The 15,466-nt window shown below is 36.4% G+C and overlaps 1 protein-coding gene across 3 annotated transcripts in view; it reads right to left on the reverse strand.

Annotated features, from left to right (window-relative positions):
- LOC150094520 (polypeptide N-acetylgalactosaminyltransferase 13-like) overlaps positions 1-15,466 on the reverse strand; it is a 220,397-nt gene that overhangs the window by 178,965 nt on the left and 25,966 nt on the right. For 2 of the 3 annotated variants that reach the window (XM_090412336.1, XM_090412333.1), the window contains exon 1: positions 14,772-14,960. The exons of the other annotated variant lie outside the window; for it this stretch is intronic. The gene's annotated coding sequence lies outside the window, so the exon portion shown is untranslated. Of the gene's footprint in view, positions 1-14,771; positions 14,961-15,466 lie in introns of those variants that run through there. 3 annotated transcript variants of the gene reach the window in all.

The raw sequence follows: 15,466 nt of genomic DNA on the forward strand, positions 1-15,466 counted from the left end.
AGTTCTCATGATGATCAATACGCATTTGCGTTGTAATTATTCTGTAACGAAAGTTCAAAGTGTACTGTGGACCAACTGCGATGATATTTCTAACCAACCTGAGCATGAATTTATGCTCAGGTTCAAATAGGAAATTATTGTCCATTAAATCCAGTTCCTGTGCTTTATAGGCGGTATCTTAGTCACAGTTCATAAACCAAAATAATTCAAGCTGACAAATAACAGCGCTAATGGAATCGCTATCCAACTCTCCACTTTTCTGTCCTTGTTTAGGCAGTGTTCTCTTCAGGTGACTCCCGAATAAATCTATCTGCTTCAATTGACTAAATGAATTACTGGCTGTTCTCCTTTCAGCATCCGAACGGCGTCTCGTCTTGCATGTTAATCAATGACAAATGTCACCACAGCCGAGATATCGACATTCTGTCACTTTGTGTTTATTACATCCAAATCTTACCGATGAGAAATGTTTCTTCGTTTCAGGTAACTGAAATCCATGGAGAGAACACAAATACTGAATATCCGACTCGCATTCAAGGATATTCGTCAAAGTTTCTTGTTAGATATCGCTTTAAAAATGAAACTACTTGCATTACTTAAGACAGAATTGCTCCTAGACGAAGCAAGTCGCATTGAAATACAAAATGAAAGTATTAACGTTTTTATAGATGTAAAAGAATCGTTTCTAACCCCGTCCAAGGCATGAATAGGTTTTGAAAATCTTTCAAACTGGCCTCGAAATTCTAATAGCCGAGATGTTCCAAAAAATTAATGTCAATCTCTTAAAGAGGGCGCCTGATAAGAATGATACTTCGTGGTCTTCGTTGTCTCGACATCAACCACTATGAAATATCTGTGAGGAAATTAAAATCTCTTTTTAGTACTCCTCCCTTTTCAGCGGCCACTAAATTTATATTCCAATGAGAATTTTAGCACGCTTATCCAAAAAACATCATTGTCTGTCGTACTGAATATTTAGTATTATTCCGAACAAGGTATAATTTATGCAAACTACATTAACTTCGACGCGCTTGGTTTAAATCTAGGAGATGTTAAAGCTGTTATGAGGAAACATTTGCATTTTAATATCTTCCAGCAGCGAACTGACAAATTTCGTCTCTGCAAGAACACCTCCAAAAGATAATTCGTTTATTGTTTCAATAGATGTAAATATGTTGTCACTGTTACTTTATTGGTATTTTCAGTGAATTATACCATTATAAATTAATAAAAGTGTTTGACTTTTATAGTGTTCATAGAAAAATGTGAAAAGACAGCAAATAATATTTACTCTTTCTCAAATCTTGATTAAATTCATCTACACCAAGTTGTTTATTAGATAAACGAAATCTAAATATCTGATCATGCATTGTTTCCATATTTGAATTGACATTTACATCTTATTAAACTGGCATTGTGATTTCAAAATGGTAATTGAAAAATAAGCGACTTATTTTGTGGATAAATGAAATTGGGGGAAAAGGGACCATGGCTGTGTACTTTTCTGCACTTGCTAAGTTTTTTTATAGAATACTGAATTTTTATACAATGCTAGAATACTGACAACGATTGGGGAAATGTGATGTATGGCGGGGAGCTCATGAGGTACCTCGTTTTTAATTAGTTTTTCCTTGAGCACTCGCTATTTTCTGCTACGATGAGACCTTGATCTGTTAATTCAATTAACTTGTTCTCGCCATCACCTTGAAAGCGATTATGGCAGCGTTGTTCTCTCGGAAACCTGATAGCCAGGTCCTGAACTAATACCTAGTAGTTTCATTGCCACTAGTCCCATAACTCGCCGTTTTTTTATTACGATTGCGAAAGGTGAGCCACACTCTCAGGGATGATGAAACATTCCAGAGTTCACATACTTCAATCAGCTGCTTTGTATAGCACATAACCAACTGACATGACAGAGTTCATAAGCTGGTATTCATTCCCAGCATATGGTAAGTTAAAATCACAGATTGTTCAGTGATGTAATAATAAACCACAGATAATGTTTCATTTCCTGTACGAGATTATCAGGGATCACTGCACGTGATCCATCACACGTCTGTTTTCATCTCATTAATTGTTGAAATTCAGTTGTTTTGAATACTTAAACATTTGGAGAAAAAAACAACCGATGTGTGCTAATTAACTCAAAATTTTGAAATATAATTCAATACTGATTATGCCAAGTGCTTAAGGAAAAACAGTTTGAAAAAAAAAAAAAAACTGAAATTCTTAAAATGAAATTGATATGTATCTGTGGAACTATTTCAGGCTAAAAAAAAAACGGCACTATGTGCAAATAAGGAATATCAATGATATTAAACTTGTGATAAAGTGGAAGGGAAAAACTACAAGAAATGTCCAAAATGATATCGACTGCACAGAAGTTAAATTTAAAATTTTCTAATCTTTATTGAGAGCACTTCTTATAGCAATGAAAAGTAAACGTGTCTACCTTAGAGTATGTTGATAAGAAAATTCTTTTCACTACAAAGCAGGCAAGGGACAGCTATGAAGGTTTGTGCCAGCCTGATTCACGATCGTGCAATCGGTCTATTTTGCAGGGAGCTCACGGTCGCAGGTGTCAATACCACGCACGTGAGATTTTCATGTCCGACAAGTTGATAGCATGAAGACAGTGGGCTCAGTGACTAAGAAATTTTCACCGAGATTGTGCATCCCTCAACTTCGCCAAGATTGTGTGCCTCAAGCGAAATATATTATATTTTTTTTTTCTAAGATCGATAGTAGGGGAGGTTGTAAAATGACATGAGAAATCCGCCCAACAATCGACAGAGTCCCAAGAGACATGAACGGAGTGTGTTTCGAAGCAGAAAGTCTAACACCGGAGCTCGAGCTGATTGTATTAAAATATATATCGAAAAGTGAATCAATTTCAGCTATTCAAGAGGATGAGTTATTCTAAGGCAACCGTTAAAAAATTCTAGGATTCGGAACTAACTAGCCCCCGTGTATATCAATGTAGGCACTGTTCGTATGTTGCTACTTACTGGGGACAACACTCATAAGCATTTTTTTTTCATTTAAAAACCTTTTTAAATTTAGCAACTGACTGCAATTTAGACAATTTACAAACTAGATCATATTTATTTTTGAAACTTTAGTTAACATAGCAACATAGCAATTGGCATAAAAGCAAACACATTCAAGGTACATTTTATAAACAAATAGTAATGTATACGCATAAAAGTTAAATAGTAACAAAAAAAAACGTTAAATAAAAAGGGATTAATAGTTAATCCCTTTTTAATTTCTCAAGGAGGTAGCTGGAACTTAACCCTAACCAAAATTTTGGAAATCGAGGGGCACAGTTGTGACAATCCTCAATTGAGTTCATAGCTACTGATGAGTTTGAAGATTGGAGCTAGAGCACGTAGACAACTGTTGCCATCTCTAGATCCTGAGTGCTAACTGGTATTGTTTTTCAGTGATGTAATAATAAACCACAGATAATGTTTATTTTTCTGTACAAGATTATCAGGGATCACTGCAGGTGATCCATCATCATCATGTCTGTTTTCATCTCATTAATTGTTGAAATTCAGTTTAAATTTAAAAAAAAAATATTATTTAAAAAATATTTTAAAATTTAGTCAATTTTTATTATTGACGGATTTAAAAACCTATCCTTAAATGAGCCATACTGCAACAAAGCACCATATCGGCTAAATAATTTTTTTTTTTAAGCGCAAAAAGTTCTACTAGGGAATCTGACAGATTTGTGTTGCTGTTGTACTCATGTATTATTGTGACGTCATTCGTTTTCACACTAACTGGACTTGGAGCTGTTTATGCACATGCCATGTGTTGCCATTAACAAAATACGGAGGTGTGGGATTTCAAATCGTTATGTTTAGAAGACTCCACATATTTTAGAATTCCCAAATACAGTTTTCAATGTCGAAAACGTTCGTAGACAGGGGTTATGTGCAACCATGACAGCCTTAACAAAATAAACCTGATTTGGCGTTTATAATCTTTAAGATGTACCTAGAAAATTGCGCTGTCATCACATACACAAAAATGCATAAAACAGAAGTTCAAATGCTGTAAATATCTACGCAATATTAAAACAATTTGTTGCTATTATTTACATTACATTTATTACTGTATATCAATGAAGTCTCCTGCACTCCTCGCGGTAGCTCTTCTACAACCCATCAAGAGCATTTTTGTATATTTAATTGGGTGCCCTCGTGAGTGGTTGGCTCATTTTGCAGAACTACTCGCATTCAGAAGAAGTTTAATTCATAACACGACAAAAGTTGAACCCGGGGGTTTTTTTAATTAAAGGATGAACCTCTCATAATCCTTCCACTTCCTATGGAGGCGCTATATGGTAAATAAATGAATTTTAAATTCAGTACGAATGAATTATTCATTGTTTCTAACCAGTTACATTATTATGGTCAAGGTGAATGACTTATCCAGACTGGTTCATAATTTTATTTACGGTGAATAAATTTTCAGTGAATTGTATTGATCTAATAATAATTAAATAGTGATGTCATTTGACTATAGGAGAAAGAACAAAAATGAAGCGTATGAGATGAACAATAGCGTTATTGTTACTGTCCTCCGAAAACAAGATATCTAACTTGCGTTCAATGACAGTACAAACAATAGAATTAGTTTATGAATATATTTTAGCATCGAGTGATACTCTGTGAAGATTACTTTATTCTCAATGCACTCGACAACTACTGACTGTTCTCTGTTTTTATACAAATGCCTTCCAAACTGTTCACAGGAGTGTTTGATACTTCCTAACTCAGAGCACGTCACATTAAAAAGCGTGAAACACGTGGTTGCTTGGTTTGTTAGCTGGTAATTAAAACAGCATTAATCACTGTCAAGGGTATATGGCAAATAATTCCCCAAGGAGGGGAAAAAATCCTTAACACTAACTCACTGGATTGACTATACGCTCCGAATACTAATTTGATGCGTGTAAAGTCCTGTTAACAAGGTTTCTAAAAATGTATTTCAACTATTTATAAGCCGTCCGGTAAAAACTACAAAATGTCTCGAAATGAACAACTTATGTTCCACTTTTCAAAGGACAGATGAAATTAAAACAAAATAATAATGTCATTATGGACAGTCGAGAACCATCCTGGTTTCGTTATAAGGATGATGAATATTACAAAGGTAGGAATATTATATCATCTTCATCGCTCTTCTATTATAAAACACGTAAGTAATACGAGGGGCATTCTGAAGGCGATGCTTGCTTGTCCATTGTGTGTGGCCTTCAAACGTCTCCTAGTTTAGTGTGTAAGATTGAAGCTGAATTTATGAAATTCATTGTTGGTTAAAAAGTTTTTATGATGACGTAACTGTAGATGTGTGAATGTGTACATTGTCAGAACAAGAAAAACAAGAAACAGGGATGGTGGAGTTGAACAATAACGACCAATCATCACAAAGTGGACCACTTAAAAACCTGAGGCTAATGATCTCCATAAGTAGGAACCTGAGCAGTTAAGCAAAGAAAATCGGTGAATAAGATATTTAATTAGCTATGGCCTCGGCGTTGTTGCGAGGAGATATTCCTAAATGGTTAGAACGATCCACTGAAATGAAAAAATATTTTTCTTGAGAAGAGTTCATTTTCAATGTCAAAAACATGTACCTAATCTCTACCTATAGCTCATGGTGAAGATTAGGTAATGTCATGATAATAGACTGATCTTCGCTCTTTGAGCGATGCATCAATCAATTTTTGATGCAAAAACTGAAGGACAAACAACAGTTTGCCTTTAGATTGCTTTGTAACTAATACGAAGTCGTTCGCTGTAGTTAGCAAATGGAAACAATTCCATCTAAATTAGGATTATTTTACAAATAAAAGAAATCTTCCACCTAATTTAATCAAGCTATGCTGATACAGAATATTGAAAACAAAATAAAAAGCTCAATTATTCCTTTTTGACATACACACGCATAAAAAGGGGAGGGGGGGCTGCTTGCATCATTAATTCCCTCCAAGTCATTATTTATCGAGTTCCTCCATTACACTATGCTTACAAAGGTCGATTCTATATATATAAGATTGTCCGCTAGAAGAAATGTTTCCTCGTATAAACGGGACACTTCCTTTTCCTTTGTCGTCTATTACAGTTGATATAGGATTTTAATCATGTCCATCTGTGTTTTCCCTCCTTATAGTCCATCATTGAGCTTCTTATTCCGTGTCTACTTCTATTCTTGGCTACTAGAGCCTACTTATAAGCTTTTTCCTCTTGAATTCCTTTTATATAATACTTATTTTCTGCGCATGCCCTATCACGAAAAATAGATGCAGTGCATACTTCTATAGAAACATAATATAATGCTGTTGAATGATCCTAGGCCAGATGCAAAGACCGCCTATCTCTATACCCCCCCCCCATACACCCACACAATGCATCACACCTAGGAAATACCTCCAGGAAGTGGCTGAATTCTCCATTTTCATTAGCATTTACTTGTTTCTGAGTGGGGAGTGTGTCAGCGGTCAATTGTGTTCTCTTGAAAGGCTAGACGACTGTGGAGATATCCATTCACTTTTCCATAGCAACGCATATTCTGACGGACAGTAGATGTTATACGCAGCTGCGTTTGACGGCTGAAGGAGGAAGTCATCGACAGAGATGTAAACAAGGCTAGTTTGAGCGACAGGTTGTATCAACGTGTGGTGTGTTGTATCATCAACAAAATCAAAAAGTCGTTAAATGTAGAGCTGCATGGGAAATAAATTTAAAATGTTTTATTGTATTATTTTTGATATAATATACGACGTCCTATAACACAATATTTAATATTTCAATATTTGAAATATTAAATTTAGAGGTCTTCTGAAATACTAATTTTATTTCAAAATTTTAAACTATTAAATATTTATTAAATTTATTTATTATTAAATAAAGCAATAAGGCACGAATTAAACATGAAAGTAACCTTTAACTGTAATGCTAATTTTTCTCTAGGAATTTCAAACTGCATAAATAAGAACAGGGCAAAAGGAACTTTGGAAAACCCATCCCAAAATAAAACGCACAACAACAAAATTTCTATTTTTAAACCTTCCTATAATTGTATGCTACTCGTACTCCAGTGATACCAACTGAAATTACTAGTACACTCAGAAAAAAAATTAAAAGATATTTTATATTTAAAACAAGAGTTTAAAATCACTAATATTAGCAATTACCCATTTCGATTCTCAATGATATGATAGTTATGAATTATTTACGCAGCAAACTAACAAATCAAAAGTGTTTTTCTTCCATTTTAGAATGTAAAAAAAGTTTTTAGATTATCCTAAGACCTATAAATGTTCTTTCCATTCAGTTTCCCAAATAAGACATCGCCTTTTTGATCCAAGTAACATTGGCAGGCGAAAAGCACTTTACCACAGAGTTAGGAATCCGTGCAGGTAGCATACGAAGCACCTCCTTACAGAAATCGGATGAATCAACCAAAGTGTGCAGTTGGAATGAAAAGATCTGGACTCAAGCCATAACGTAGAAAACACTCAAAGGCTTGTATGAATGCTTTGCTGTGATCGTGTTTCGTCTGTATTATAGTGAATGTTCTGGGCGAGTTTCGGTGATAAAAATTGTTAATTTACCACCGATAATCAGATATTTACTTTTGGATTTAATATTGCTACTAAAAGTCCATCACCGACAAAATAACGAAATAAAATTGAAATAATAAAATTAAATTAAAAATCACTGACAAAATTAATATTTATGGGATAATTATGTTATTCAAATCTCACATAACCCGCATGGTTATGAACGGGGCTCCCACTCAGATAAATGTTTTTCATTTGCTTACTCTTTTAATGTTTATTTCAGAAATCAAAACGAGTTACTCAGAAAAAGAAAAAAATAAAGCATGAAAAGTTTGGGATTTTTCACAAGATAGTCATTCTGTTGCCGCAAAACGTTACTGTCTTTAAGGGTGAAGCAAAATGCTTTTATAATCTCTGCTATCTGATAAGGTTACTATGCAGGGGAAAGTTTATGAGCTAAGCGCTCTGCCCGAGTGGGTGCGAGTTATAGATCCTTGTTAGGAACTAGGATGGCTTTAGGTATCTCCTATATTTGAAGAAATCCGATTCATCATAGTTTGCTGTTTGTTGAACTAGTTCACTGGGATGTGAAGACGATTTCGAGAAGAACTTTACTGCTAAAGACTGCAGTATTTGTGTCCTGATGAAGTTGAACATCTCTGATATACCATGGTGCATCTAACTTGCATTTGTTTTGCACTCTCTGCAGTTTAAGGATATTTGTGCTCGAAGTGTGGCTCCAGGCGGGGGACGCATAAGTAATAATGGGACGAATCATCAACTGATAGAGGAGCAATTTGATTTTGGTATCCAGCTTGCTATTCCTATTGATAAGAGGGTAAAGCTGTGCAATAATTATTGATGCCTTTGTACATGAGGCTTTTGTGTGTGGACTGAAGGTTAGTTTTCTGTCCAGCAGTACACCGAGATATTTGGCTTCTGCTTTCAAAGGAATCTTGGTATTAAATAGGAAGATGTCATCTTTGGGAGATATTGAATTTTTAGTGAAAAGCATGGCGGTGCTCTTTTGAGGATTTACTTGCAATCTCCAATTAGAGAACCAGTGCTCTAGTTTCAGCAGGTTTTCTTGCAGTTTCTTGGTGACAAGATGCGCTTTAAGAGATCTGGCTAGTATTGCTGTGTCGTCAGCGTAGAAGGCAATGATAGATGACATTGAATTGTGCGGTATGTCCGCCATGTAAATCGGAAAAAAGTATCGGTGCCAGGAGGGACCCTTAAGGCACCCCTGCAAGATCCGTCGCTGGGTAGATAATACACCGTTTAGTTTGACTTTCATTCGTCTGTCACTAAGATATGACTTTATAAGGTGGACCAGATCCAATGGAATGCTGGCTAAAATCAGCTTGTATAGTAGTCCAAAGTGCCATGGCTTGTCAAAAGCTTTTTCTAAGTCAAGAAAAACTGCTCCGGTGTATTGGTGCCAATTGTAACTTGTGGTAATGAACTCAATTAGTCTGTGAATTTGTTGAGTGGTGCTGTGAAACTGGATTAAGCCAAACTGTTCTGTAGGAAGGATATTTAACTTGTTTACAGAGCCTTGAATTCTGGAAAGTAACTTTTTCTCCAATTTTTTTCCCAAATTAGAAATCAGACTCATGGGATGATAACTTTAATAGCTGTAAATCCTTGCCAGGGTTATAAATAGGAACCATGTCTGCCAACTTCCATGCAGAGGGAAAGTATTTCAATCTGAACATGGCACTTATTATTGTTGTAAGATGTACAATGGCCTTTCGGGGCAGCAGTTTAATTACTTTATTAGATATACCGTCAGACCTAGGAGCTTTTTTATTCTTTAAATTCTGTATAATGTCATAAATTTCAGCTGGAGAAGTAGGTGTGAGTTGGCTGGTACAGGAATCAGACCGTTTTAGCACGTATTTGCAGTGGCGGTGAATTTTATCAATATGATTGAAGTTTAGGTTATCATATGATGGGCTGCACTGCTTTTATAAATTTTTAACTATAGTTTCGGCTTTTTCAGCATCTGTGTGAATGCCTACATCAGATTTAAGAGGGGGAAGAGATTTATTTTTGTTTTTGATATTTCTCAGCAGCTTCCAGATGGTTTGATCAATCACCGGGTGATATGGAGGCTAATTTGTCTTCCCATAATTTGTTTTTGTGGGCTTTAAGTGCATCTCTCACTGCACTATTCAGTTTGTTGAGAAACATTTTGTCTTGGGGTGCCCTGGTGTTATAGTATCTTTTTCTTGCCTTATTTTTTTCCCCTGATTAAGTTCATGATATCTTGTGGTAGTCGTTTAGGCTTAGAAGCAGTTGAATTTGAGTGAGAGATAAGGCTGCATTGATTTGATGAGTAAGTTTATTGACTACAGATTCGACTTCTTCCTGAAATTAATATGAGGAACAGGACCAATGCAGTTTGGGAGCATTTTAGATAATTTTTCCCAAGGTATGAAGATGCGAGGCGAAGGGGGGCAGTCCCTTCTGATTATCCAGTTGGAGCAGAATAGGATTGTGGTCTGAGGATAATTCGTTCCAGGTTATACTGTAATTTAACATTCTGGAGGACAACTATATCCGAGACGTCGGAGGAGCCAATCGGACTGTGATGAGTTGGTACTGAAGAGCCAGCCACAACTGCGCAATTGGAACGTGAAGAGTTAAACAGGATGTGGCCATTCTTGTTGATAGATTTACTGCTCCAGGCAGAATGTTTTGCATTTAGGTCTCCGGCGATAATTACTGTCCCTTTAACTACCAGAATGGCATCCAGATTTGAGGTCAGCAATGTGTTTTGATGGTGGGTTGTAGGCTGCGTATCATTCTGTTAGTCCTTATAAGGCTTAAAGGGGCGAAGCAAGAATGCTTTTCATCTTCCCGTTATCTGTAGATGACAGTGTAATAATAAGGTGTTATTGAGCTATTAAAGCTCTGATCATGGCAGGAGGGTAACAGCAATAGCCAAGCCTCAGAACTTCATTGGCTACAGCATTGCCATCCATTACCCTCCAAGGGTATTAATCACCGCATCTCACAGTCGATTAACTGATGACCTTCTCCACTGCCATCATTCTGTTAGTCCTTATAAGAAATGGCTTAAAAGGGCGAAGCAAGAATGCTTTATCTTCCCGTTATCTGTAGAGGACAGTGTAGGGATAAGGTGTTATTGAGCTATTAAAGCTCTGATCATGGCAGGAGGGTAACAGCAATAGCCGAGCCTCAGTTAGAACTTCATTGGCTACAGCATTGCCATCCATTACCCTCCAAGGGTACTAATCACCGCATCTCACGGTCGATCAAGGTCTATCATCATTCTGTTAGCTATTCAGAACTAATATATAAGTAATGACATATAATATACTTATTGGTGTTTCTAAAAGCAAATCAAAATATGAAAACAAAATTAATCGATTATTCCTTTAAACATTTCCTTAAACAAGTTACAAATTGAAAATATGAAGTGTATATACTAAATTCAAAAACAACTCAGCAGTAAAATATTACTAAGATTAAGAAGTACTTTACGTTACACTTTTATTTTGAATTTGGTTTATTAACCAGTTCAGTTAAAAAAAAGCTAACGCCTTTTTATTCCCGTATATACAGGGAGTAGACGAGGTCGTTTTTAGCCCTATCTAACTTTTGGAGACTGAGTGAGCAGTTCAATTTCCACTGGTACCCAATCAGAGTTAGCTGGCCCAAGGCAATCACTAATTAAGCGGCACGCAGTGAAGAGAGACGGCTCTACAGGTGCCGCCATCTCGTGGTCCCTAACCCTAACACTCGTATTTAATGTCTGAAATAATGTGGGTTCTACGGTCGATTTTTTGAGTTTACGAAACGAAAAACCCGAGTTTCTGGGAGAAAAAACCCGCTTGCCCGTGCCAGAGATCGACTAACTCGGGAACCGGTCGAAAAAAGGCTTAGAAAAATTTCCTCTAGTCACCGACGAGTCTCGAAACCAAGTCTTCCTTCGTGCAGCCAAGCGCCGTGGTGTGCAAACGCCACATCCACTGAGCTACACAGGCTCAGTTCAGTTTAATGCGAATAAAATAAATGTTTTACATTTATAAAACGGATTTACGATTTAAAACAAAATGTAAATGAAAGGTTTGTATTTAAATATTGAAAAATACTGTTAATATACATCAGCACATTTTCATAGTTCATTACCAAATGAACTGTACGTAGGTTAGGAACGCAAGATTGTTTCTTTTATTTACTTCATGTAGACAAGAAGAAAAACTGATTTTAAATAATGGAAACATTAATTTAAATTGTTTTTGGTCGTAAAGTGTTACAAAATATGACTTATTGTTTAACTGACCATAGATTTTTAATTCGTACAATATTGCCTACGGTTTCGCTAGTAACTAACTAGCTTTTTCAAGGCTTGCACAGTACAAAAAAAATGCTAAATGCAGAAAAGGTTAAAAAAAAAAAAAAAAAACGTTAGTACCTGTTAGGTAGCTAAGGTAACACGATTGTATCATGAACACGCGTTACATGCAAACGCGTAATATGATTATTCGCGTACTGTAGTTCTGTTGGGTTGAGAGAATTAATTAGATTTTTCCAAGTATCGTTCAGTATGACCCTTGATTTCTGTTTAGGTTGCTGCCTGTACGTAGCACTACTGCTGCTTCTTTAAATAATCGATGTCTGTAATCTTAGTCTACGTGTCGTCTTCGTACAGCGTAGTTATACACTGGAATAACAGCATAGAGCTGTTATTCCAGTCTATAGTGTGGTTCGAAGTTGAAACGTGATGTGCTAACCAGGAGGTGATCGTTCTGTTGCGATTTACATCGCCAACATGTTCTTTCTGTCACCTCCAGGTTAGCTCATCACTTTTCAACTTCGAACCACACTATAGACTGGAATAACAGCTCTATGCCCTACGTAGACGAAGATTACAGACATCGATTATTTAAAGAAGCAGCAGTAGTGCTACGTACAAGCAGCAACCTAAACAGAAATCAAGGGTCATACTGAACGATACTTGGAAAAATCTAATTAATTCCATCAGTTCAACAGAACTACACTACGCGAATAATCATATTACGCGTTTGCATGTAACGCGTGTTCATGATGCTGAGTAGAAATGTCACCCGAACGTGTTACCTTAACTACCTAACAGGTACTAACATTTTTTTTTTTTTTTGTATTCTTAAACCTTTTTTGCATTTATCATTTTTTTGTACTGTGCAAGCCTTGAAAAACCTAGTCAGTTACTAGCGAAACCGGTAGGCAATATTGTACGAACATACGGACGAATTAAAAATCTATGGTCAGTTTAACAATAAGTCTTATATTTTGGAAACATTAATTGTTATAATGGGAAAGCATCTTGCAGCAATATTAGTGTAACAATGATCCTTCAAGGAATAATCTGCTGCGTCGAAAATGCAACTTTTAATGAGTATGTAAAAAAGTTGCATACATACACATTAATTAAAGAGTTGCATTGTCAACGCAGCAGATGCAACTTTTTAATGAGTATGTGTAAGACCATACATAAACACGTTTAAATATGTGTAACACGCTATGCACGCGTATATCCATATTCGTAGGGTGGTAATTTTACTGGTTTCGCTTAACTGAGAATAAGAACAGTACAGGTATCAACTCAAGGGAGGATCAGAACATCCACTTAGGCGCCGACTCACAGATGCTCATCGTGTTTTGCAAATACTTCCCATAGCGAATAGGTCATCCTACTACATTCCCATTCATCCCCAACAGGGTTCAATGCATTATCGGCTTGTAATCTTTTTTGCACATCACTTTTGTATTCCACTGCTATTTGACCAACTGTCGCCTTTGTCATATCGCACAAGTCTTGCAATCCTGCAGCCTCATTCATCAAACAGATCTTGATGGTCATAGAACGACGTTGACGATGACACCTGAAACGGTATGCATGCCTGGGGGCCGACCATCATACCACGCTCAAAGTCCCATAAGTTACGTTATCCCACTGAACTGCGTACATGCACGCACTATTCCTCGGCACTTGTTTTACTTATTATAAGCATGGAAATAATACGTATTGTCGCTGGAGAAGCGGTAAATTCCGTGGAGATACAATTAACGAACTAGCGACTCGATCAGTTTTACTGCAAACCGACTGCACATTAAAAGGTAGATATTTGGTGTATTACTATGAAAATAAGATTAATCCTTAAGAATATTCAAATTATTTAATGTTTAGTATACTCAACGAAAATGTTGCTTACTAGCGATGTTTTTGACTAATTTTGTAAAACTGACAGTGATGAATATTAAATATGTGCGTTAATCTTGATACCGTTGGCGAGTTTCCTTAACTACGAGTATATAACTGTTCAATAAGCTGAGGTTCCTGCAGAAAATATTTTAAAGACAAAATAACGAATTATGAGAATGGAAGCAACAAAATGAGACTAAACATCAAACATTTAAAGCAGCTAGCAGACCAAAATAAGTAAAAAACTAATGCAGGGGTAGAAGCTTGTGGAGTGAAAGTGCGTAGTCTGAACATCGTGTAAGAAGAAAAGCAAATATTTAATCAAACTACGATAAGAAACCATACAGGATGACTAATAGCATACGAGAAACCTGAGACAGTAGCTAATTAGTTCGTTATTCTTTGTGTAAAGAAAAAACATGCTCATGCATCAAAGTGATCCCCATAATATGGAAAGCAAAGTTTATATCATTGTTCTCCCATTTTTACACTTGTTTTTGCAAAAATCCGAGTAGAAAACTCAGCAAAATATTATGGTATTGTTTTTATAACCTTTCATTGAAATAATTTTGCGTTTCTCCCTTTCAAAAAATAACAGAAAAACAAACATGGAATAAGTTATATTGCATAATATAATATTTCTCAATAACTAAGCATGCTCTTCCGATATATATTGTTAGATCATCAATACTTATTTTGGTCTAATTGTTGCCATCATTGTTTAAAAAAAAATATATAAATGTAGCTTATTATATCGGTTGGTTTTACCATAATGAGATACAAAACTACATTGTTTCGGTAACTAAGGTAATTCAATCATATGCATAGTCTATTAATTATCTGATATAACGAATTTAGTCATTTCCCCAGAGAAGCAGGGTTCAGAATGGATATTTGCTAATTTGTATAAAAAAAGGGGGAGGGGGTAGACGAAATTAAATTGTCATGAAGGATGTCAACATCACTTACCAACTTCACTCTGTAGTTGAGTCCGAGTCAGCACACGTGGTCTCACATCCCTACGTCAATTGCCGATGTCTTAGTGCACACAACCCACTTCCCTTGCAATTATTAATTTTTTATTTGTTTTTTTTAAGAGCACGAAGTAGCAACTAGCGGAACACATCCACCACGTCTGACCACCGCAAGTCGGAACCGCGAGGCGCACAGTATCAAAGCCGTATGAGAAAGTGATGTGGAATGTTACAGCAGCAAATTCACGGCGCATGACGACAGAACGGTAGGCGGCGTTGTGGACGATCAGGCCTTGCTCACTCGCTAGCGGGTGTACAGGATGACCTATATACGCCCGCAAAGACGAGCAAAGTGGAAAACGGAACAGACGGCCTTAATGGTCGAGCCACAGCATATGAGATGAACTGCGATGGTTCTTTCTCACGAATCCGTCGTGTGGAAGACGTTTGTTTCCTTAACCTAATGCGTGCGATAAACATCACGGAGTAGGAACGTAGAGGCGATCTTGATTTCCTTATGTTTGCTGAGTATTGGGAAACTAATCCTAAGACACCCGTACGTTTCTTCAGTATACGTGATTGAAATGAGCGTCCAAGTAAAAAATGTTGGCTTAACTCCGGCAGTGTTCATTGTTCTCGGCTTCACATGCGATTTATCCGCTTTGTTTCGTAACTGTGCATTGTAATTTA

The sequence above is a fragment of the Typopeltis vanoorti genome, chromosome 22 (assembly GCF_054136105.1).
Source record: "Typopeltis vanoorti isolate ZY-2024b chromosome 22, IOZ_Tvanoo_1.0, whole genome shotgun sequence".
NCBI classification, from domain to species: Eukaryota; Metazoa; Arthropoda; class Arachnida; order Uropygi; family Thelyphonidae; genus Typopeltis; species Typopeltis vanoorti.